The sequence below is a fragment of the Lemur catta genome, chromosome 20 (assembly GCF_020740605.2).
Source record: "Lemur catta isolate mLemCat1 chromosome 20, mLemCat1.pri, whole genome shotgun sequence".
Classification (NCBI taxonomy): domain Eukaryota; kingdom Metazoa; phylum Chordata; class Mammalia; order Primates; family Lemuridae; genus Lemur; species Lemur catta.
The window spans coordinates 8,640,881-8,667,683 of NC_059147.1; the positions used below are offsets into that span (position 1 = coordinate 8,640,881).

General features: G+C 40.5%; 1 pseudogene; it reads left to right on the top strand.

Annotated features, from left to right (window-relative positions):
• Positions 1 to 15,876: 15,876 nt before the first annotated feature.
• LOC123625080 lies at positions 15,877 to 16,631 on the top strand (annotated as a pseudogene).
• Positions 16,632 to 26,803: the final 10,172 nt, after the last annotated feature.

A 26,803-nucleotide genomic window follows, 5' to 3' on the forward strand; every position in this document is an offset into this window, starting at 1 on the left:
TGAGTTTTCCCATTCACTGGAGAGAGGAAAAAACACAGTATTTTGGTTTTGGTGCGCATAACTCAAGGAATTCCTTAAAGCTTGGGGTGGGAAGCAGGCAATGAAAGGCTGATGGTTGATTCCTTTGTTTGGTTTTTATTGTGCATGACTAAATGTATTAGACATGTTGGATCACAGAGAATACGCATCCGTGAATCACGGCGCTATTGAATTTGTATGTGTTTTGCCTGCTAATACCAGTGGCCCTATCCAGCTACAAAAGGCCTCCCTCCTAACATGATATCTGAGTTCCTTTAATGAAATTAGAGACAGAGCATGCTATGTGAGTCTTCTGTAAGAAATAAGAGATCGTTCCCAAAACCTTTATATAGTATGTAATGATTTTCAGTGATTTGGTTTTTATTCAAAAACAAAGTTGTAAAGGACCAGGGGTAGGGAAGTAGGCAGCATGGCCCAGGAAAAGGAGTAATGAACATAATAGATTTTAGAAACCACTCTTTACAGCCCACACCAAACTATAAGTAAAAGCATATTTTTTAATTTGATCTTTTCAGCAAAAAATACATTGAGCCTCTACTATGTGAAAGGGGTTTGGCTTGGCTAGGTCATGTTCCCTATAACTGCTGGAAAGCTACAGATTCAAAGGACAGACCATTCTTTAAATCTACGGTAGTTTTTTTTTTTTTTATTCTTTTGTGGACGGAGCAGTAATAAAGTATTGCACGGGGCTCCTACTAGACACCAGGGGGAGAAATCTGAACGTCAAAAGGTTTTCATCAGCTTTATTGTCATTCCTTGGGAGAAGAAAAATGAGATTTACTTAATCGCAGAAGTATGACAAATTTCTTTCTTCAAATCTCAAAATGTTTTTCAGTGAAGATTTTCAATTGAGAGAGATTATTATTTGGAGCGAGGGAGGTGGATCCTTGAAAACGTCCATGTTTGAAAATCCCTCGCCAAGAGGATTACTGCTAGCTTTATTGCTATGTCAAAAAGCCAGGTGCTTTGTGTTTAAAACAAAGGTAATGTAGTATACTGAACCAGGAGCCAGTGTTCTGATCGTGTTCTTAGTCCTTTCCTCTACCATGTAACCTTGAATAAGTCATATTATTTCTTTATGCCTTGGTTTCCCCATTTGCAAAAGGAGGGCTTTGGGCTGGATTATCTTTAATGTCCCAACAGCTCAAAGAAATCTTCAGATTAAATTTGTTCCTGTCTGCCAGCCAGATACCATTCTGAGCAAACATATTTGCTCCACTGAGTGGCTGTGTTTTTCCATACACATAATTGAAGATATTTTATACCTGAAGTTACAATTTCATCACTTACCTACCCCCATATCATTTAAGGTCTCCTCATTCTGCTTTGAAGTTCAAAGAAAGAGAAGACTCTGTATAATGAGAATGGCCCCTTTGAAATGCTCCCTTTCGCAGCTGCAAGCTTGGCAGCCCCTGCACTGTACGAAGGCGAGGAGGCTATTGTGATGCAGATGTGCTCCAAAGTGCATCTGCAGCAGGAACATTTCCATGGGTCTTTACTGTATTTCTTCTATTATTCATAGAACACAATGTAAATGAAGCCATAAATTTTACCCCCCACACTAGATGGGGAAAGAAGATAATGGAAATTGTGAATTATGAATGAATCACTGTTATTGTAATTCCTTAAGGATTCTGATGGAGATGATTAAATTCATGCAAAGACACAGATTCTAAACTTTTATGCCTGAGTCCTTAGCAATGCCTCTTGGAATTTCACAAGGAATGGAATTAGAGATGATCTTGGTTTTGCATTTACCTGCCAAATAATCTCACAGATAATCTACCAAAGCCTGGATAGATCACCTTATTAAAGATAAGGAATTCATTCCTGGGGGAGGGAAGGATGTTGCAAAATATATGTGTTCCAACTATTCAGGCATATTGCTTAGGGTGCTAAACACGAAACAGCTGAAGTCTCAACCCTGGGTCCTTGGAATTTATTCTCTCTTTTAGAGAACTCAAAGAAGAAAGAGCAAAATAAGTAGGACTCAATATCCCTCTTAAAAGATGCCCGAGAAGTCTAATGAAGTTAAGCATGCAGATTTGTTTTCCTTCTAAATTTGTTTTAATAACAAGAATTCTGGTCAACAATTACGCTTTCAAGCATGGTATGCAATTCTTCTAAATGATGACAGTAGACCATGAGATTCAGAAGCTGTTCCGGTTTTGATGATGACAGAAAGTGATTAGAAGTACTTCACTGATCTGAGACAAAGCCTCTGGAAAATTTCAACCTTAATCCACTTTAGTCTTGTGCCAGGCTTTTAGAAGGTTATAGCCCCCAAAATGAGATTTGAGATGATATTTAACAGTTCAAGTGTCATTCCGGAAAGAGTTCTCTTTTGCAGAACCCCAAAATAGATTTTTGACATTTTTATACAACCGAATATGCATGGAGAGATAAAGATACAGGCACATGCAGACTTCTGTTCAGTAGCTGCTGTCTACTCTCAAACACAAAATAACTTAAAAATTTAGACTATTTCAAGGTGTGAAAGGTAGGAGTGGAGATTTTCCACAAAAGATGTTAATATTCACCAAAATGTAGTAGACGCAAGAGGAGCTGGGAGTCCTTGGGCAGCCAAAATCCCTTCCCTGAGACTCAACACCCTTATCTGCAAAATGAAAAGCTTGGACTAGATGGTCTGTAAGGTAATGTCCCGCTTTAACCTTCTCAGTTCTTGAGCAGAGAGCAAAATGACATGCAAATGTTCTTACTTTACCACTGATGGGGTCTGGGCTTTGAGGATTTTAGAGGCCAGGACACCATCCTCTGTCTTGAGGGTTTAGAGTGTCCTGGAGCCTTGGATGGAGGTTTTCCACAGAGGGCATGGTTTGGGGACACAAACAAGGTCTCTGCAACGCTGCCCGAGAGATGCTGGTCGATTTCCAAAGGTAAGGACAGCTAATGGTCGAAGGGTGCTGGTTCCTCACCTCCTAGGAGCTGCAACCTGTGGTGCTCACTTGCTGGGGTGCTCCAACAGCGGCCAGGCTGTGTCTTAGAGAAATTCCCGTCCGATCCGCCCAGCTCTGCTCCCTTCGGCCCGGCCCCCACCCATCTCTCTCCCTCCTCGTGAGCCCTCCCGACAATTCCAGGGTATCAGTCACCATCCAACAGAAAAACAGAACTCGGGCCGAATTGAGGGCATTTAATGTGGAGACTGAGTAACAGAGGTGTTAGAAAAGCTGAAAGTGCCAACAGGGGACAATGAGGCCACCTGGGTAGATGCAGGAACAGCTGTCCTAGGGCTGGAGAGACAAAGGGCAGAAGGGCTGTTCCCAGAGCCCAGGGTGGCTGCCTGCAGGGAGCTCGAGCTACGGAGGTGATGCAGCTGCTATCAGAGATGCCACCGGAAGCAGAGAGAAACCAGGGAGACACACCTTAACATCTCCCTCCTCCCACCCGCAGACATGACGTTTATGCCTCGCCTGGGACAAACCCGCCTGGAGGCCAGCTGGGCAGGAGAGCCTGGGGAGTGGAGTCTGCAGGACCCACCTGAGACACGAACCAGAGCAGCAGAAGGTGAGCAACGAGTCCCAAAGCGCAGGCAGGCAAGGGCCCGCACACCTGGGAACATTTTCCTGGCTTGAAGAGCCACAGTGTTTCCTCTTAAGCGACTCAGATCCTTCCTGTTCCTCTCAGGCCTAGACTTTTGAGACGCAAAACCAAGAAGAGACAGTGGGGAAGGTAAAACTTTCCCTCTACCTTCCAGGGGATCGATAATTGAGTCTGTGAGAGAAACTCACAGTAACAAGATTAATGGGAGAAAAGTATACAAATGAATTCTGTGTGCGGGGTCATCACATGAAAGAAAAGCGAATACCCAAAGCCTGGTGAGATCTAGACGCTTATATACTCTCTTCTCTTAGAAGGGAAGGGGATGTGCAGGCAACTTAGGGGAGAGTAAATGATTTTCGGGTAAAGATGAATGTGCCCTAAGAATAGGTGACAGCCTGTGACAAAGTCTGTCCGGGCATGATGTGAACCCCCAGGTTCCTCTCCTGTGCTACGAACCCATCTTCCCTGCTTGGTGAGATTCCTGGGGAGGGATTCATGACAACTGAGCTCCTTTTGGAGGACTGTCGCAGAGCAGGGAGGTTCAGAGAAGGCCTCTGCCTGCATCAGCTGGTCCCCAAGTGCCCTCAGTTCAAAGTAATCAGTGTACCAAAGCGTTATATTTTGGGGTGGCATTTCCTAAACTCCTTCAAGACTCTTGTGTCTGAATCCCTGCTAAGGCAGGGAAGATAGAGTGTCAGGATGACTGAATGGAAAAGTACCAAGAGCTGGAGAGAAATACAAGAAGCTAAAACCACACAGTTATGACTTTCAAAATGTTACACCATTGCATGTTCTTTTCCATGTTCAACTGCCGTTTTGCTGATGCCAGCTCCCTGTTGCCTGCTACAGTAGCCTCCTAACTCACCTTCCTATGACTGCTTTCCTGGACTAAAATTCACTTTTTACATGTGGAAAAAGTCACATTCACTTTACCGACACAAATTTATTCATATTTAATCAATGTCAAAGTAGACAAATCAGTTATTTCTCATCAGAGAGATGGCACTTTTCAACTAGTAGTGTTGGCATCACAGACATAGCCCATATCAATTCTTCATATGTTCTAATTTGATAACACCAGGAGACAAATGCCTGTGACTCATTCCTCAAAAAGATCCAGGTAGAAGTCCTTTCCCACCCTCTTTTCTTACTCAGGGTGTTGGGTCATGCTTCCACGGTGCACACTCCCTCTCTCTATGTGACATGATTCACACTTGCAATTACCCCTACAAAGGCTACCTTTCCCTGCACTGCGAAGCTGTAACACTGTAGGGATTGGGTCAGTGTGAGTTACCCATATGTTCCATATATTCCTAGTTCCATGGTACCTGGCACACAGCAGGCATTTCATAAATATTTGTGGAATGAATAGATGAATGAATGAATGAACAAAGTCACCTTCCAGGACTACCTTCAAGCATGCTGGAGAGACATCTTCCTCTTTGGAAAGATGCCCTTTCACATAGACAGAGAAGGAAATCCCAAAGATGTCATGGGCCACGAAATTATCCACCTGCTGACCTGCCACAGTCACCAAATTCTTTGCGCAGATTGTCCTCTTAGGATTCACATACATAGACCCCAAGAAGCAGCTAAGTAGAAGAAGTTCTTACTTAAGTGGCATATTTAGGCCGTATTAGAAGCGAAAGAAGTTGACAAGGATGAAATGAACATTCTGAGGCTACAGGACCTATGGGATTTAGGCTTGGGAATTGCTGCTTCCATTAAAATAATTCTTTCCAAGTACAATTTGCAAAATGTAATTTTTATGTCTGACTCTCCTTGAAAATCTTTCACCCTTTTATGAAATTTCCGTAATTATTTTTGAGAGGAAATTTTCCTTTTCCAAAAATTATGGGTTTCCAAAATGTCAGTGATTCCTTCCTCACTCCCATAGTTCTTACAGTAAGAGAAAGCAAAAGTTCAGTGTATACAGAAGTATTAAGTCAGTGAATGGGTACATAGGTATTTACAAACCAGCTAAAGTATTAAAATACAAGCGGGAAGAACAAGGAATCCAAGGAAGAGGTTCCCAAACATGACAGCTCTTCAAAACCATCTCAGATATTTTTAATCCATATTTCCAAGTCTCTCCCTAGAGATCTTGATTCAGGCCTGAAGGGGAGCCCAAGAGGCTGCATCAAAATGTTCCCCAGGTGACGCCAATGAGCAGACACTTGCGGTCCCACTAAGCTCCCTTCTAGCTTTGATGTTCCAGTCTTCTCATAAGCAAGGAGTGCTTACCCCAGCAGCCCCTATCTTGTAAGGGGATGGTCAAAAGGCGAGGGTTCTCCTACTACAGGGCTCTGCTCGGTGATTCTCATCAGTAAGAACAACAGCCCCTGTTGCTGAGTGCTTTCTAGACATAGTTGTGTTCTCAGCATGCACACACACAAGCACACACAAACACACACATGCATGACTGAGCCAAGGGCTTTCCAAGCACTGTGTATTAAAAGGTTTTCAAATACTACCTTAATTTTTGCAGTAACCCTTCCAGGAAGGTCTAATCATCTCCCTTCCACAAATGAGCCAACCCAGGCTTAGAGACATTGAGAAGCTTGCCCAAGGTCTCTTATCTTGACAGAGGTTCAAGCAGGATTTGAACTCACAACTGTCTGATTCCAAAGCTGTAGAGTTAGCCACTGTGCTAGCCCATCTGCTATAACAAAGGGCACAGGATTCCCATTTCTACAGAGGCACCAGGGACAGGGACAAGATTCAAATCCTACCCATTCCTCTTGACAAGAAAGCAAGAGAAGGGCAAGCTCGCCCATTTCTTTTGCAGCCAAAACTCCTGCAGCTGACATTATTCACAACAGCGAAAAGGTGGAAACAACCCAAATGTTCATCGCCAGATGAATGGATAGAGTGTCATACAAATATATATGATGGAATATTATTCAGCCTTTAAAAAATGAAATTCTAATACATGCTCCAACATGGATGAACCTTGAAAACATTATGCTCAGGGAAATAAGCCAGACACAAAATGACACATATTTTAGGAGTCCACTTAAATACTTACCAGGTACCTAGAACAGACAAATGCATAGAGACAGAAGCAGAATAGAGAAAAACAATAACTTCCCATTCTGGGGCTGGGGGAGGAGAGGTGGGGAATTATTGTTAAATGAGTACAGAGTTTCTATTTGGGATGATGAAAAAGTTCTGGAAATGGTTGCACAACATTGTGAAGGTACTAAATGCCACTGAATTTTACACACAAACGTGGTTAACATGGTTTAAATAAATCCATCACAATCACAACCAAATTGGATTAATCCTAGAAATACAAGAATGATTTAATATTAGAAAATCCATAAATATAACCTACTTTAGTAAATTAAAAGAGAGAAAACTTTAAAAATAAAATCTGCTACCATCACTGAGCCCAAAGTTATTTCCTATGCTAATGATTGCCAGTCAAATCTGAAATTTTTAAGCAGGCCATCACGCGAGATGTCAAAAGGATACCACTGTAAAAATGGCACCAGATGAGGATCATTGGTAGAGTTTTCTATCCTTTCATTTTACATTTTTCTTCTGTTTGTCCAGAGAAATCAATTTGGTAAACATATGGACCGTCTTTTAAAACATGATTTATGGGGCTATTTAGGTACTCATCGGTGGAAGTTCTTTTTTCTGCCCCCACGCTTCCAGTTTGACTATTCCCCAAGACTTCAAATTACAGATGTTTCAGCCAAGTAAACTTTCTAATGTACAATGGATTGCAATTTTTTTTCCCATCACAAATAGCACGGCGTTCCCCACTCACCTGTAAAGAGACTTTAATAGAGTAGCTCTCTACAGCTTTGAAGGAGAAGAGATGAAAGAGTAACAAACTATAAAATCACAAGCTGTATGAGCCTGCAGAGGGACATTCACCAAATTCTAAAAAGCCAAGGTCTAGGGAACTTCTGCTTTTACGTGTCAAAGAGGTCGGTAAAGAACAAACAAAAATAAAATGGTTTACCCAACATGCAGTGGTATAATGAATTTACAAACATTGTTCAGACTAAGCATGTAAATACTGCCCAGGCTGTGGTTAAGTTTATGGATAGTATCTTCATTCTGGATTCTTGAATAAATGCTCAATATTTATGATTTATATATCATTTCAACTTAAGTAACTTAGAATGAATAATCTTTTGGGAGAACTAGGTAGTTCTGAGATGTCTCTCCCCCTTCCAGAGAACAGCAATATTAAGGGAGGATAAATTAATTCTTGGATCAGACAGCAATAATGGAAATAATGGAAAGGAATCTATGGGTTGCCTCAAGTTACCAAGTGGGAAAATCTACATAAACCTGACCACAGAACATCCAAACGTTGGTGTTCCTGCCAGAGGCAAAATACTCCCTGTTCGCTGTGGTCTACCCACACTGGCCTCCTCTCTAACAGGCTCAGTTCCTTCCTGCCTGGGGCCCTTTGCACATGCTGTTCCCTTGCCTGAAATGATTTCCCTAGAGAACTCTGCGTGTGTCAGACATCTGCTTAAATGGCTCTTATTCTGGGTGTCTTCAATGACTCCAGACTAGACTAGGTCCCTGTGTTACATGCCCTCTAAGCACCCTGGACCCGTCCTTAATAGCCCTATCACAATTGGAATTAGTAGCTTAGGTAAATAGTGCATGTCTCTCTTCCTCTCTAAATTCTTTTTTTTTTTTTTTTTTTTGAGACAGAGTCTCGCTCTGTTGCCCGAGCTAAAGTGCCATGGCATCAGCCTAGCTCACAGCAACCTCAAACTCCTGGGTTCAAGCAATCTTTCTGCCTCAGCCTCCCGAGTAGCTAGGACCACAGGCATGTGCCACCATGCCTGGCTCATTTTTCTCTATATATATTTTTAGCTGTCCAGATCATTTCTTTCTATTTTTAGTAGAGACGAGGTCTCGTTCTTGCTTAGGCTGGTCTCGAACTCCTGACCTCGAGCGATCCTCGCACCTCAGCCTCCCAGAGTGCTAGGATTATAGGCGTGAGCCACCGCGCCCGGCCCTTTCCCTCTAAATTCTAGACTGCATGAGAGCAGAAATGACTATGTTTTTATCAGAACCAGTGACATATTTTGCAGAGCCCAGCATAAAATGAAAATATGGGGACTTTTGTTTGAATGTTATTAATAATTTCAAGATGACACCAATAGAACATTAAAGGAAGCACGAGGCCCTCCTAAGCATGGATTGCCTGAGGCAAAATGCATGGGTCATATATCCATGAAGCCAGCTCTGCTCTTTATTGTTTCCCGCTGTATCTGCAGCTCCTCGCCCAGAGCTTGGCACATGGTAGGTGTCCAATAAATATTTACTTATAAGTAGACAGAGTACAGGAATTCTCTGACATTTCCCCCTCTGTTCTGCTCATCTCCTCCCATTTCAAGCCAAGAAACAGGATTTCTGCTATGGTCACTCCTTTGCAACCAGATTTGCACATCTTTCTTTAAAAGTCAGAAACTTCTTCAGCAACTTCATCCAGAGTCTGTAAGATTGAGCTTTCTCAGAAGTTGCAGCTGAGAAATGTATTTTTGTGTTTCCTTAAAGGAGACTCCAGTGCATCTTTCAGTGAACTGTTCTTGAAGAGGAGGGAAAAATCAATGCTTTCAGATAGCATTACCTTGCCCTGAATAATCCTGAAGCTACCCGTGACTTACTGTAGAGGATATAATTGAAGTGAGGATAAACTGCACACCATTTCAAAGTCTACTAAATTGAAACCGTTCTTTTTGTTGACACATGCTTGGGAAGCTGTAGATAATGTGATTTAAAATAAATACACTGGTCCGGTATACTTATATAATTGAAATAAATATGGAATAACCCATAGAGTCCGTGGGCAGTTGGGTAAATTAACCCCTTGTGGACCAGGTGACAGGACACCTGCCCACAAGGAGGACTTGGCATCGAGTAGATTCTGGAAAGGAGAAGAGGACACACACCCTCAAATGAGATGGACACTCAAATATTGAGTTTTTAGAAACTTGGCCTGGGTTTGTGCAGGAAAAAAATCGAACCAGGTGATGAATCCTCTTTTGACTGTCTCCCCGTGTAATTCTGTTGTCGATATTAAGGGCTCCTGATGCCCCAGGACAATGGCTGCAGACGCTTTAAAAAGAAAGAGAGAGAGAAAGAGAAAGAAAGAGAGAGAGAGAAAAGAAAGAGAATCAGTTCCCCTTCTTCTGACAGTTCCCAGGAAGCAAAGAGCAAAACGCCCAAAGCTGTATTAAAATGGTTTCATCGGAGCCCTGTTGAGCAACACTTGAATGTGTAGCTTCTCGGGCTGAACCAGAAGACGCAAGGGGGTGTGCATTTGTCGGTGAGGTTGCATTGGAGCAGCAGAAACAGCATGAGTGATAGGACAGGATTCTTATAGGGTTTAGGTCATCCGTGATCATGGTTACCTATTAGTGGCTTGTGAAGGTCTATACCTGGTCCTAAAGTCAGCAGTCCCAGTCATTGTAGAAGGAAGATAGACAGGTAATGAGGGTAAATAAGGAACATTCTGGAACCACGCAGAGGAAGAAAAACTGGTGTCTGGTTCTCACCACCTGCAAACCTCCAGTGTCACTGATACAGGAGAACTGGTGCCCTTTACTATGGGCCACACACAAGCCTTTTCCAATCCAGGATTCTCAAACTCTGGGGGAACATCTAGAAGAGGCAGGAGGGGCTGTGGGCCCCACAGCTGGTCCACACCGGTCGGCCAAGCCAGCAGACAGAGACACCCAGTGTGGGCAGATGCTGCAACTATAAAACGAAAGTATCTTAACCACCACTGTTTTTATTACAGAAAGGACTCTATGACTAAATCCCTTCCCATTCCCCTGGGGACGTTGGACAGATACAGTTGCAGGCATTGTGATACCATCTAACTCTGGTACTGAAGACGCATATATAAAAGAGGGCACAGTATTTGCCCTAAAAACCATTTGGGGTCTAAAAGGAAGACAGTGATTGTCCAGGGGAAGACTACATTAAGGATTTTTTTCTGGTTGCAATTTTTAACTTTTAGGATATGTGACATAGTTATATTGATTTATCAAAGACCTAGCCCCATCACAATCGCCAGCCTTTGTTGGGCTTACATTCTAGATACATGTGTGGGCTTGGGGGTAAAGAGAGTGGAAGAGACTATAAATTCGACAGTGGTAAGTAAAATAAAAGAAAGAAAGTGGAGTCAGCCAGTATAAAGCAAATGAGGGCTAAGGAGAACCCCTCAGCTGGGATGTCCAGGCAAGAAGGTAACATCTGAGCTGTGACCTGGATGAGGAACAAGCCTGCCCTGTTCTCTCGGGAAAGAGAGTTCCTGGCAGAGGGAAGAGGAAACGCAAAGGCCCCAAGTCAGGTAACAAGCGTGGCTCGTTGCAAGCGTGGCTGCATCTTAGCAATCAAGGGGGACTGTGCTAAAAGATGTAGCTGGAAAAGTAGGGCGTGCCACGTGGCAAACTACCTTACCGCATGGTCCTACATCCACAAGGACATGGAGTTTTACTCCCATTGCTGTGGGCTGACATACGAGAATTTTTAAGAATCAATTCAAACTAATTTACATTTTTAAAAGACCACTCCTAGAGACCACGTAGAAAATGGGCACAGGGTGGGCTTGGAGGGGGTCAAGAAGACAGTTAGCTACAGATGGGGACACTGAAGACGAAGGTTATGAAGGGAACTTGTTCAAGGTCAGGCATCAAGAAAGTGTTGACACTGAATGAGCCACTTCCCTTGGTTCAGACGGAAGCTTCTTGCTCTAGCTGGAGGGAGACAGAGTACCAACAGGACCCCTCATCCACGGCAAACGACCAGCCCTCCCCATGCCACACAGCCTCTGGGCTGCCAACAAACATTCATTGTTGGATTTTTAAATGTTTTGCTAAATGTGTTAATAAAAAAAAAAAGACTCATTTTATTCACAGTCACTTTACAGCTGGTGGCTGCTAATTGTCATCTGTTAGGTTGAGCATCAGAATGTGGCATCAGAAAGTCTGTCCATCTGTCCTGGGCTCTGTCAGGCTTCCTCGTCGTGCTTGCCATCCACGGCCTGTCCCCTTCCCGCTCTCTCCACGGCCAGCCCCACGTCTCCAGGCTGCTAAGCCAGGCCTCTCCTGGAGAAGAAGGTGGATTCTTATTCATGAGGTTTCATGGGCTGGAGAAGCGAAATGGCCACATAAATTCTAAGTAAGTGTGGGGGTGAGGGAGAAACGTCCCCTTTCCCCTGAAATTTCATTGAAAGATCAACTCACTTAAGGCAGATTAATAAGAGAAAGAGGTTTATCTACCGTGCACATGGGGAGAATCACAGAGTGATTACCCCATATCCCAGTGAAGTCCAGAAATTTTTATACCCTCCTTTTCCAAGGGAGGGGGAGGAAAGGAATACAGGTAATTCTATTTAGGGGCAATGAATGGTTGCTAGGGAGGATGAATGGATGGGGGAAACAGATCGACTTGTAAATGATTCTCTTTGCAAATTAAATTAACTCAAGCAACAGGTATCTTATTTAAAATAATTTTGGCCAGGTCTGGTTGCATTTTTTGATCTTCTTTCCTGCAGTATTTTGAGATAACAGGCAGGAGAGGGAAGTCAATTGCTCTTTTTGATGGTCCCCTGTGATTTCTGCAGATAGAGGGAAAGCCCCTTCCAAGGCCTGTTGATCTCTAAGGGCCTTTAATTCAAAATACTCTTCGTACGAGGGAGTCATATTTTGCGGTGAAATTGCCTGAGCTGCTCCATAAAAGTCTGAAGGCATGGGATCCGTATGGGTCGTCTCTCACTGGCTCTGTCAGCCCAACACCTCGAACCCTTTTTGTACACAGGTTGTTAGAAAAAAAAGAATTACATGAATAAAGAAAGAAATAGACACACAAACACTCATCCTCTCTGACCCTTGTCTTCGCCTGTAAAATGAGAACACTAAATACAATACACATCAAGGTGTTAATAGCTTCTATCTCTGAGTGATACGAATTTTTTCTTCTTTTTGTTTACCTGTGTTTGGTTCGACAGGAGACGTGTATCATTTTTGCAATAAGAAATAAAAACAATGAAAGCTGTTTTTAAATGGAGAGAATAAGCACTGTCTTGCCCACCCCAAAGGGCTGTAGGAAGAAGAAAACAAAATGACATTCGTGAACGTGCTTCATAAACACAGAAGCCCAGACAGATGTTAAGAATTCCCACTGGCCATGTTAACCAGCCGGAACACCTCAGCTGCTCTGCATGGAACTTCATCACCCATGTTGTTCTTTTCCTTTCCTCACTCTCCTTCTTCTCCTTTTCCTTCTTTCTCCCCATTCTTCCTGCTCTTCTTTTCACCACATACTTGGCCAAGGAGAACGGAGTAGCCAAAGGTCTTGCCTGGTTCTGCTGAGATTCAGAACTGAAGAGCTTCCGGGCAGAGAGTCCTCCCAGCTCAAATGTCAAATAGTGGCTGCTGCCTTTGGCTCCTTCATCCTTCCCTACACCCTTCATCTCTGAGAATCCAGCATCAGGACATTCACGAACACACCTAGAATCTGCCCCAGTCTCTCAAAACCAAGAAAACTTCATCCCAAACATGCTATTACGCCAAACTTCTATGTGCATCTTTCCATTGACTCATTTGGTATGTTTTGTGGGTCTTCTCTACCCCAAGCACGGTGCTGGGTGCTGTAGATTCCAAGGTGACAGGGTAGGTGTGTTTTCTGTCCTCTTGGGGCTTGTGTACTGACAGAGGACGATATAAATATATTGATCAGTGACATGATTATTTAAGTTCATTTTTCAAATAACAAAAATAGAAAAATTCAGTACAGGGTGCTGCAAGAGTGTATCTCAGGGGATTCTAACCTAATCTGGGGATCCGTGAAGGCTTCCCGGAAAAGAACATTTGAGCTGAGAAATGAAGGATAAGGCCAGAGGAAAGGGAGGGAACAGCCCATGATGCATTTTTTAAAATGTGACTTGTGTAACAAATGAAGAAAATGTCAAGTTGGTTGAGAGGGCCAGGGGGCAGAGAGGTGGGAAGAGCTAAAGCCTGCGGGCCTTATGAGCCATGTGAGAGTCTGGGTCCTAATCCAACCCCAGTGGGAGGCCATGGAAGGGTTTTAAGCAGGAAGATGGCATGTTCAGATTTTTGGGGGTGTGTGTAACCTCACTCTGGCCTTTTGTGTAAGGAATGGAGCTGAAAGCTACCATTTGGCAAACTGCCAGTTACCCCCAAATCTTTCTTCCCTTTGTCTGGGCACATGTTCACCCAGCTAGAGCTGCCATTTCCCATCCTCCTTGGCAGCCCTGTGTGGAACGAAACAAAGTCTTGCCGTCGTGTGTCAGTATAAGCAGCGCGAGCAATTTGCGAGCAATTTCCACTCCTTGTTTAAACGGGGAGTGTTTGCCCCAGGCTTCCTCTGGCCTTTTCTGTGGGCTGGAACGTGGATGTGGCAGTGGCCCAGCATCAGCCAAGATGAGGAAGGCCACACCCTAGGAATTGGCAGAGCAACAAGGAAGAAGCCACCCGGGCCCAGGAAACCTGGGCACAGACCTGCTCACCACCTCTGCACTGTCACAGGAGAGAGAAACAAGAGGAACGCACTAAGCTCTCGTTTGAGACTCTTATTTTGTGGTCTCTGTTACAGCAGCTTAGTCTGTATCCCAACTAAGACAGTGAATATTAGCTAAAAATTCTTTGGTTGTAAGCAACAGAAACTCACCCAGCTTAACAAGCAAAAATAAATAAATAAAGCAATATATTGGAAGGCTATGCCCAGAATCAAAACCTAAAGAACCTGGTAGCTTCAAAAATTAATAGATAGTCTCCTGTGGCCCTGCCAAAGGAGTGAATAACTCCAGTCATTTTCAGTCTTTATTACATTCTGCTCAAAATGGAAATTCCTAGGACAGAGAATCTGAATGCCTAGCAGAGGTCACATGCTCACCCCTGTCCAGATGAGAGGGGATGGAAAGAGCGTAAAACACCTTGTTTGATACTCTCACTAAGATTGTACCTAATGGAGCCAGATGGTTGCCCCAAAAAATAGGAATGGATGTCTACCCCAGGAGACCAAGTGTGAACATGGGGCAACCTGTTAGGAGGCTACTGCAGAAGTCCAGGCAAGCATGAATGCTGCCTTGGATGAGGATAGTGGTAGTGATGACAGAAAGGAATAGGTACATGTAAGACATATTAATACAGAGGTAGATTCAAAAGAACTTAATGCATATTTACAGTATACTAAGTATCTGTCTTATAACACAAGTAACTTCTGAACTATAAAACTCCAATCCAAGATCACATTTAATCGAATTTCCAGTTCCAGTAATGGTGTAGTAGCTTATATCAAATTAACCCTATGGCATATAAAATATATATATTTTAAACAAAATACAAAAAAATTATTCATAGCTGTTTTTGTTTTAAAGAATGAGGTAGCTGTAGGTAGGCTGACATGAGATATCTGTTATATTTATTGAGAAAAATCTAATTGCAGAGCAATATAAATAGTATGATAACATTTAGATGTGTGTATGTTCGTGTGTATCAGAGAGAGAGAATGAGAGTGTGAGAATGCATGAATACAAGTCAGCAAGAAATATATTGGCCAGGCAGCGGGGAAAGGAAAGTACAGCTGCTAATTATTCTCAACTGAGGAGGAATAAAAGCTCAAATACATTTTTTTTTTAAAATCTGTGTCTTCTTGCTAACTTGAAGAAGAATCACAGCCACAGGGAAATGTTCTTATAAAAATACTTCTAGAGACCACAGGCTGAAACTCAACCTACCTGCTACTCCAACTGCCTTCGTCCCAACTCATCCCTTCCAGACCTTCTGACGTGCCATCCTTCAGCAAATAGCTAGTCTAGGAAGAAGCCCCAAGGCCCCATTTAAAAATGAGCAATAATTTTTAAAAGAGCCACTATCTGACTTCATGCAAAGAAAATGCAAGGGAAAAAAGGAAAGAAAAATGTCAAATAAAAGGCAGATGAAGATGACACTAAAAAAAAAAAAAAACTAAAAGCAAGAAAAATTTATGACTATCATTTTTCCATGAAATCACAAATTTAAAGAAAATGTAATCTCTGTGAAACTAGATTCCCAAAGAAAAGATACAAGAGTTTAAGGACAACATGAAAAGACAATAAAAGGAGGTTAAGAAAATCAATCTGGTAGAACTCAGGAGAAAAGTGTAAGAGAGCTTCTTCTCTGAGAAAACATCTAGTGCCAGGTGACACTGGTGCAGCAGGAAGGCCTGGAGGCCCTCGGGGCCCTGGAATGGGAGGCTGCAGTGGCTTCCACGGACTGTGGTCAGGGTCAGCGCCAGGGCCTCAGAGCTCCTGGAGGCAAGGTCAAGGACAAGGAGTGGATGCCTGTCACCAAGCTGGGCTGCCTGGTCAGGGACATGAAGATCAACTCCCTAGAGGAGATCTATCTCTTCTCCCTGCCCATCAAGGGGTCTGAGATCATTGACTTTTTCCTGGGGGCATCTCTCAAGGATGAGGTTTTAAAGATTATGCCGGTACAAAAGCAGACCTGCCCTGGCCAGTGGACCAGGTTTAAAGCGTTTGTTGCCATTGGGGATTACAATGGCCATGTTGGTCTGGGTGTTAAGTGGTTCAAGGAGGTAGCTACTGCCAGCTGAGGGGCCATCATCGTGGCCAAGCTCTCCATTGTCCCCATGCAGAGAGGCTACTGGAGGAAAAAGATCAACCAGCCCCTCACTGTTCCTTGCAAGGTGACAGGCAGCTGTGGCTCTGTGCTGATACGTCTCATCCCTGCCCCTAGAGGAACTGGCATCATCTCAGCACCTGTGCCCAAGAAGCTGCTGCTGATGGCTGGTATTGATGACTACTACATCTCAGCCAGCGGCTGCACTGCCACCCTGGGCAACTTCAGCAAGGCCACTTTTGAGGCCATCTGCAAGACCTATAGCTATCTGACCCCTGGCCTCTGGAAAGAGACTGTATTTGCCAAGTCTCCCTACTAGAACTCACTGACCATCTTATCAAGACCCACACCAGAGTCTCTGTGCAGAGGTTCCATTCTCCAGCTATGACTACAATATAGCATTTTTATATAAGAAAAATAAAGTAAATTAAGCCTGTTTTTTTTTAAAGAATGTATAAGAGAAAAGAGAAAAACTAACACAAAAATAAAAGTCACATTAGAAACACCAAAAAAAAGAGAGAGAGAGAATTGGTATTACTGAAAATTGGTATTTATAGACATGTAGAACTGCCTTAAGAAAATTGAGCAAAATTAAATCAAAAAGAAAAAAATATTAAAAGTATTAGAGAGAAAACAGTAGATGGGGAAGACAAGGAGAGCTAATGGTGCTGTCTCTGAGGAAATGTACAGAACAGGAAAAAAATAAAAGATAAAATGCAAGAAAACTTACCCAAGTAGAGATCTACAGATTGGCAAAGCACCGAGTAGTAAAAATTGCTGGATACCAACAATAATGAAAGAATCCTATGGGCAAGAAGTCAGAGAAAAAACTGATATCACATCTACAGGGGAAAATATCACTCTGTTCTTAGATTGCCCCATTGCAACATTCCATGGTAAAAAAAACAACAGTGACATGAGGTCTACAGATTCCTCAAGGAAACATAAAAGCAAGAGACATTTTCAAATATGTACATACTCAGGAATGTTATTCCCATTAATACTTTTTAAAGAAACTACTAAAATTCTAGTCAATCGAGAAAGTAATTCACAAGTTATAGTAAAAGAACTGGGAGTGAACAACAAATAAGATTAAACAACCATGAGCGTCACAATCGTTTATGCGTATATAAATGTTATAATATTATAGAAGTCACAATAACAAAAATTAGATAAAGAGAGAAGGTACAGGGATCAATATATACTTTTTAAAGGTACACAAATAACTCCATTGAGTTTAACCTTTAATGTATTGAGACGGAACCTTAAATACATACTGCTAAATGAAAGAAACCAATCTGAAAAGGCTACGTACTATATGATTCCAACTACAGAACATTCTGGAAAAGGAAAAACTATGGAAATGGTAAGAAGATAAGTGGTCCCTAGAGGCTCCACGAGAGAGGAAGGGATGAATAGTTGGAGCACAGAGGATTTTTAGGGCAATGAAACTATTACTCTGTTTGATAATATAATGGTGGATACCTGCTATTCTTTGACATTTGTCAAACCCCATAGAATGACAGGATGTATGACACAAAGAGTGAACCCTAATGTAAACTATGGACTTCAGTTAGTAATAATGTGCCAACATTTGTTTATAAATTGTAACTAATTTATCACACTAATGTAAGATGTTAAAATTGGGGGAACGGGGGGAAGGATAAGGGAATATACAAGGACTCTGTACTTTTCCTTCAATTTTTTTCTATAACCCTAAATTTCTCAAAGGAAATAATAAAATCCATCAATTTTTTAAATAACCATATAGAGAAACTGTAATAACATTATCCCAATCTCTTGAAAGATGGCATTTAAGGAGAAATAAGTGTATTTAATGATCTGTTACAAAAACTAAAAAGTGCAAAAGACCTGAAAGAGATATACTAATGGTCTGTAAGCCCATGAAAATGCTCATCCTCATTAATCATCAAGATACTGCAAAATTAAAATCACAGCAAGAAACCACTGCACACCTACTAAAATGGCTGAAGTTAAAAAGACTGAGAATACCAAATATTGATGAGGATATAGAGCATCTGGAACTCTTATATATTGCTCGTGGGAGTGTAAAATGGTACAACCACTTTGGAAAACGATTCTGCTAAGAAATTAAGCACATCCACCTACTGTATGACCCAGCCATTTCACTCCTAGGTATTTAGCTTAGAGAAATAAAAACCTATGTCCACAAAGAGATTTGTACATGAATATCTGTATCAGCTTTATTTGTAATAACCCAAATGTCCACCTCAGGTCAAACAGATAAAAAAAATTTGGTACATCCAGTCAATGGAATGTTGCTCAGAAATAAGAAAGACCAAACTAATTATGCACACAACACGAATAAATCTCAAAACTCAAAAATAAATCTCATCTATCAGGCCCATTGTCCCCACTGCTCTCTCACAGCAACTGGGGTGGTAGGTGAGTTCTTGTGTTTTGAGCTCTCCAGATTTATCTGAACAATTTTTTTTTAATCCAGACTGGGTTCAGAAGCTGTGACAGAAAATAGGACTGGCTCCTTTATGGAGGCCTCAGGTGTCTGACTGGGTCAGACAGAAGCTGGGCTGGGTTCAGTACATGGGTGAGGTTACTAGAAGACAGGGAATCATGGGTTTATCTGGATCCAAGAAGTCTAGAATTTTTCCATCTGGAATTCCAGCCAATTTAATATATAATAACTATGGGTCCAGAACTTACGCTTTTCTAGAGAAACGAGTGAACCGTACCAAATGTCACTTAGATCACAGTGGCCACAGTGGGGAGATTCCCTACAAAAGGCAAACAGGAACATGTATTTATCTACAACAGCTACAGGTATCAAAAGGACCTTCTATACGCATTTTAAATCAAGGGGCCCCAGCATAAAGCGCCCTCTGCCCTGAGATGTGTGCCTTTATCGTAAACAGCCAGGCCACTGGAAGACAAAATGTCCATTTTTACACCAGCAATCTGATGGATCCAGTCCTTTTGGCCTGGACTATTTCCCCACCAGAGGAAGCCCCCAAAGGCTTCACTCCTGGGATAATAATCAACCAGTCTCTCAGAGAGAAAAAAGAGTATTTCTTTGGTGAGGGTTTCAAATCAAGTCTGAAAGGGCTCCATGTCCAAATCTGTCCAATGGACACTTGAACCATTTTCAGAAAAACGTTTTGTAGGAATTAGTCCTCTGTTTTCTCTATTCCATCCTGCTTCTCCTACGGGGACAGCTCAGTTGACTAAAACCCCTCTTCTCAAATCCCTCTGGACATATGCTCTGCCGACTCTATCCACCTCTTTCACATTGTCCTGATCTTTGCTGTGCCCCAAAACTCTTTCTTAAGGGGGGAAAAAAAACAACTGATTGGTCTGTCATTCAACCTTGACAAACAAACAAACAAAAAAAGGATGCACCAGTCTCTGGCTATAAGGCAAGATTGGAAGTATCCATGCTGAGGCCAAGCATACAAAATGATTATATTTTTGCACCTGGCACATGGCTAAAATTTTAGAATGAAAGCTATAAGACGTATTTCTGTCTGTATGTTTAATGTATGTCTGTATGTATAGGTGTGATATTTTTCTATCTCCTTATGATATTGCCAAAATTAAATTGTAAAAGAGCTCTATTTAATTAGCTTAAAGAAAAACAAGTGCTTATATAAATGAAGTATTTTCTCAGGAAAATAAGAACTAACCCAAAAGCTTTTAGAGTTCACATAATTTGGGTAATCCTTGCAAATAACAATATTGTTGGTCTGATTAAAATAGGCATATCTTCAGAGTTGTCTGCCTTAAATATAATACAGATGTATGACTTTTCCTACCTAGGTTTATTGGTAAAATAAGCTTATGTTATCTCCATGTTATAAAATTTGTCAGAAAAAAATAAGATAACGGCCAGCTGTCTCATCTTCATGATCAATCCAAGCATAATTGTTTTTTAAAAGTGAGTTAAATACATGTAACTAACATTCCCATGTGAAAGATGTCCTCCCTATATCAGAAGGTTTTAACATTTTTATTGGCAGAAATGAAAAGTTGAGGCTGACGGAAATATTTACAAATATTAATTTAATTCTCAGGCCTAGCAAGAAAAATCTAAGGATAGAGATAAAATTTTGCCTTTTCTACAGTTTCTTATTACAGAGTGACTAAAGATATTTGGGATTGTTAGTAAACATGTTTTGTGCCTCATCGACAAATTGTACTATGAGAAAGCACGTGCTTCTAGAAATGATGGTTCTTAGATTTGCCAATCTGCAGATTGCTGATGCAACAGACAATTTACAGTTGCTTGCTTCGTAGTGTTCACTGGAAATTAAGGTCATGTAGCCTTATGAATTCTAATTAATATATATAACTAAAATTACTAGAAAGAATTAGGGAAACAATTCTATATGCAGCGTGCAAGGAAGGTAAGATGTGTTTTTGGTAAGAAAAAGCTGTAAGTTATGAGAATTTTTTGTTTTGTTAAGAGAAAAAGAATAATTTTTATGCTAACATAGAATGATTGTTGTTCCAAAATGAGAAAAGGACAAGCACAGGGCAAAAATAGTCAAATGGATAAGAAATCTGTAGAAGGTTTGTGGAAGATGAATCTAATAAAAAGAATATTATGTGTGATCAAACTGGCTAAAATTAGAAGAGGATTATTTATAAGGTTTTATAAAACTTGAGCATTAATATCAAAAGTACACTAATGCAAAATTAAAATTTAGTTCTCTCTGTGTTAAAACAACCAGACTTTCTTGGAGTATCAGTCTGCTTTTAATAGGAAAGTACGAAAGGTTTTTCTTTACGTTTTAGGTAATCGGCCTAGGAAACAAAGATTCTGTGTTTTACCAAGATAATTTACGGTGCTTCATGTTGTCTTTATTAGGTTTTTGATCACTTGAGAAAACTGAGTCCTCTCTATTAAAAGAGCTAAGGTTTTTCTACAACTATATAACTTTCCGTATTTGCCTTTGATGTCCTTTAATTAACACTGTGGTTAAATGAATGACTATTATTTCAGTTACCTGCAATTCTATTCTGATCAAGTGTTTGATATTTTTGACAAACTTCCAAAAATCAAATTATGACTTAAATCTTTTTCTTGACCTCAAATTAACTTTGGGATTTTCCAGATGGGCCCTTAGAACACATTAAAAGGATCTCTCTCTTCTTGTAAAAAGAGAGATATTAAACCAATTGGGCTTTTTTGATATATTAAACTATATGGGAAGTATTGTCAAATAATACATAATACTAAACATTTTTTGAGTTATATTTGTATGGATGTGTTATTAATATGTGTCTCAGGAATTGCATGAAATTTATAGAAATCTAATAGTTCTAGCATAATGCTATCAATCATAATTCTAGTTATTATGTAAATGTGTGCCACAGAATTACCAAATCTCCTTATAAATTGCATCATTATTACAATGAACTCTCATCAAGTCTTTAACCATGGCCATTTTACATCTTACCATTCACAAAGAGTTCAATGTTTTACTCTGGTACTTTCCTGAAAGATAATCAGCTTCAAGTAACTATAAACCTAAAGTGTTTCACCTTCAAGGAGATTCATGGAAAGGACTCTAACAAAGTCCAGGTTTATGATAACTTTAAGATCATACCATTGGACTGGGTGACAATTCCCAGAACTCTAAAGAGGAAACTGATTGGCTTCATAAAGTGTTAACCCAACATCCAGCAGAACAAGAATTAATTGACTACCAAGAAAATGCTTTGGCAGATTTTCATGCTAAGTTAGCCAGTACTGAAATTATTAAGATATACAATTTGGGGCAGGGCATGAGGGCTCACACCTGTAATCCTAGCATTCTGGGAGGCCAAGGTGGGAGGATCGCTTGAGGTCAGGAGTTCAAGACCAGCCTGAGCAAGAGCAAGACCCCATCTCTACTAAAAAATAGAAAGAAATTATCTGGACAACTAAAAATATACAGAAAAAATTAGCCAGGCATGGTGGCGCATGCCTGTAGTCCCAGCTACTCTGGAGGTTGAGGCAGAAGGATTGCTTGAGCCCAGGAGTTTGAGGTTGCTGTGAGCTAGGCTGACGCCACTGCACTCTAGCCAGGGCAAAAGAGCGAGACTCTGTCCCAGAAAAAAAAAAAAAAAGACTTCTCTCGTCTGTCACCATTACACCTTTGTCCCTTTTCTTCTTTTCCCTGAATTTCTTTTCTGTTTATGCATGGCAAGATAATATGATGATTAAGATTTTATAATCATATCTTCTGCAGGGAACTTAATTGAATATTGGATATGTCATGTTAAACCTAAATCTTTACATGATCTTAGAGATTCTCTGTGGTTCACCCTGTAACAAATTTCACTGGTATTCCCAAATTTGACTGTGTGTTCAAATTGTACATCTGGTCTTTTCTATAGGGTTAGGTTTTTAGATTCATGTATTCAGATTTCTTGTTTAAATCTAAGAGTAGGCAAAACCTATAGTGAGGGTTTTGTAGCTAAATTATGCTCGAAATTTAATAAGAAAACAAAAGAAAAGATAATTTGACAGTTTATAGCCAAATTTATAATCCTAATCCCTTAATTGTCAGTAGCCTCCAACCATGCAATGATTCAATAATGGAACCTTAGACAAAATTACTAGTGCTTTACTCTTGGTGATTCCTAACACACAAAGTGTCCCACGGGGAACTGTCTGTTGTGCCCTTCTAGGATGTATTTTTATCTGTGCAGGATTTAACAACCAACAATATATGTGGGCAACTTCATGTCTCAATAAGGGGAAAATAAGAAGCCAAGGTGGATTAAGGATTCTAACACTACCACTGTCACTCCACAACCCACTGGAAACTGAACATTGGGACACACCTCTTAATTCACACTGTAGAATAAAAAGAACTTTGCCAGCAGGTGTAAGTCCCTCTAAATGGGCATCTTTTGGTAAAGTGCTCCTTCCCTGGTTTGGCGTGAATATAAATGAGGTTATGATTAGAAATCTGTCTCAAACATTAGCTACTATAGCTGATTCTACTGCAAAGGCTATAGTAGCCCAGTTTCTTTAAATTCTCTTGCTAGAGTTGTTTTCGATAACATGATTGCTTTGAACTATCTGCTGGCTGAACAGGGGGTGTGTGGGAGATAACACCTCCTGCTGCATTTGGATAAATATGCCTGATGTGGGAGAAACTCAGTTGCACAAAATCAACAAATAAGCTATTTGGTTAAAACAAGTAGATTCCTCTTCTGACTCATTTTCGATACATTTTATTTTGATTGGTTTGATTCATAGGGGCTTCTGTTGAGGCATATACTTCAGTCTCTCAATATATCCTCCTGTTAGCCACCATGCTAGTCTCCCTGGTGAGCTGCATCCTCTCAAGAGTCTTAAATGCCTGTATGTAGCCATTCATTAAACATCAAAAGGTCTCACTGTGGTTAGAATAATGAAAACGTGAAAAGAACATAGGAATCATCCCACTGATGATGTCACGAACTGTGAATTCCATGCTGAGACCAAGCAAGTCCATTATGATGGTGAGAGGGAGGGGCATCAATGCCCAAAGTTTTGGCCAATCTCTCAAAATAGAGAGGCTGACCAAAAGAGAGGAAAATGTTAAATTAAATTAAATTAAATGTCTAAAGCTGCCTCTATAAACAATGACTGCAACCTAACTTAAGTATGTAAAGAAATTGCAACCTAACTTCAGAGTGTATTCTTGTAAAAAATAGTTGAGTCTCAGCCAACCACAGCAGCCAGGCTTCAGCCAATCACAGGCTGCTAACAGATCATGCCACACCCAAAGAAGGCAGACACACCCAGGTATAACCTAATTGTTTATGTCACATCATTTTTCTCTATAACTACTGCCTGCCCACATTGCTGGGCGGAGCTCTCTGACCCTCTCCTGGTTCCAAGTACTGCCCAATTCATGAAGTGTTCTTTGTTCAGATAAATTCTGCTAAATTTAGTTTGTCTAAATTTTTTCTTTTAACACATAAAATAAATCAAAGAAAATACCATAAAGCAAACTATAGGACAAGGAGAAGGAGAAAGAAAAGGAAGAGGAGGAGGAGGAGGGGAAAAAAGAGAGGAAAAGTAAAATAGGCAGTGGCAGTGCCAGCCTTAAAAACAGAAAACATGATATAAAATTGGCCAATCTGAGACACAACTGTCTTCCCAGTAATGGAAATGAAACAGCAATAGTGCATGTAAGATTTAAATGAAAGATACACACACCCATTGTAAGATTAATTTTTGATTCATTTAACAAAAAAAGTCTGTATTTTTTAATTAACAGATATGGAATGGCCACATAGACTAAGACAGGCTTCCCCTGGCCCCCAGAGACCTGAGTGGGGCATGCAATTTCTAGTGATGCTGCCTCTAAGGCTGAGCCCCTACCCAAACTGAGAAGCTCAATTTTTGCTGCTCCACATGTGACTTACAGGAAGAAATAACTCGTGCCCTTGATAGAGAATATTTACAGACATCCTAGGCTCTCCAACTCTTGAGCCAGACTCAGCAAGGCTACATCCTAATCCAGTGGTGGGCGGGGAACAAAGCAAGTCAGTGCCAAAGTGTTTCTGAATAATATTCCTGGCCCAGCTTCCCAGCATCCCAGGAACTCCTGCAAAGATAAGTTCACCTCTCATAGTAGATGCTGTCAGTGCCCTGTCCGTAACTCCCCAGCACTCGCCACTCCCACATGGGCCAATGGCTTCTTTCTGCAAGAACCTGGACCGTGCCAGGGGGCTTTGTCTGGCTGTGGAATCATGCTCAGCCCACACAGGGGCAAGACAAAACTGCCAGGCCATTAGTGCCTCAGGGATCAGCTCTCAGTCAAAGAAGAATGGGAGTGGCTGGGTAAATGTCTCAGGTCATATCCTTTGGGTAGATAATGCAGCGGTGGATGTGGCATGGTCTTCCAGAGGTCCCCTGTGGGATCAAGTAGTAATCTGATCATTCCTGCTCCCTGTATTGGCTGTCTTCCCTTCCCTGTCTTACTCCCTACTTCCCTTCTGATACCTCCTGGATCATCTCCCAAATCAATTGTTTTGGAATCCTTGCATTAAGACACTTGTTTAAAAGATTTTTGCCAGGTGTAGTGGCTCACACCTATAATCCCAGCTTTTTGGGAGGCCAAAGCAGGAGGATTGCTTATGGCCAGAAGTTCAAGACCAGCCTCAGCAATGTAGCAAGACCCTCATCTCTGCAAAAAAAAGAAAAGAAAGTAATGACTCTAAGATTGGATAACAATGTAAAGTCCAACTATACGTTTCACATAAGATGTGTATCGAAAGCAAAGTTCCTTAGAAAATTCAAAGTAAAAGGACAGACAAGACATACCAGGTAAAAACAAATGAAAAAAAAAATCACTGGATGTGAATAAGGCCATAAATAAAATAAATTTTCAACATTAGAAGCACCTCAGATAACATTCTCTAATTGCAAAATAATAAAGCAAAAAATTAATAAGAATGCACTACATAAGTCTACGGTCATACCACCCTGAACACATGCATCTTAAACAATTTGCATCTTAAATAATTTTTGGATCAAAGAAGAAATCCACATCTTAATTTCAGATTATCTACAATAATGAAAAATATGCCAGAAAACCTATACAGTAAAGCAAAAGCAATTGTTCAGTGGCAAAATCAAAGTTTAAAATGTGTATATTACTAAACTGGAAAGAATAAAAATAAGTTAGATAAACTCCCAAATTTTTAAAAAAACACCCAATAATAATAAAATAAGTCTAAAGAAATCAAAGATAAGGAATAAGTAGATATACAAGCAAAATTAGTGATTTAAAAACATAAAAAATTATGACAAGCAAATGAATTGAGAGCTGGTTCTTTAGAAAAAATTAATAAAATAGATATACCATTAACTAATAAAGAACAAAAGAAGAAAACATATAAAAATATGTACAAAATATCAAATGATAATGGGAAAATAATAATAAAAGAGATAATTCAAAAAATTATTAAAAAGGACATTAACTAATTTCATGTGAAGTTGAAGACCGGGATGAGACAGATCTTCAACTTCAATTTCCTAGAAAAGTATAATCAAAGTAGACCCAGGAAGAGGCAGAAGTCTAAACACACTAATTTTAAAAGTAATTCAGAAAGTAATCAAAGAGCTAGCAACCCAAAATGTAGAAGACCCAGATGGTTTCACAAAGGAAAATTACCAAACCTTCACAGAACAGACAACTACTACTGCTTAAACTGTTCAGTCCTAAAAGAATATTTCCAATTTCTTTTTACAAAGCCAGAAAAACTTTGACACCAAAATCTGACAAAGATAGCATATTTTTTTAAAATACAGAGCAAATCTCACTTATGAATAGTAATGCAAAAATCCTGAATAAAATATCAGCACTTAGAATCTGGCAGCACACTAAAGGAATAATATACTAAGATTTAAAATGCAAAGATAGTTTAACATTAGAGACTCACTATAGTCACATATCAACTCAGAAGAATGATATGATCATCTTCAAAGATGCTGGTAAAGGTATTGAATGAAATACAACATTCAGTCTTCGTTGAAAAAATGAATTATTAAAATATAAGAAATAGACACAACTTTAATATATAAA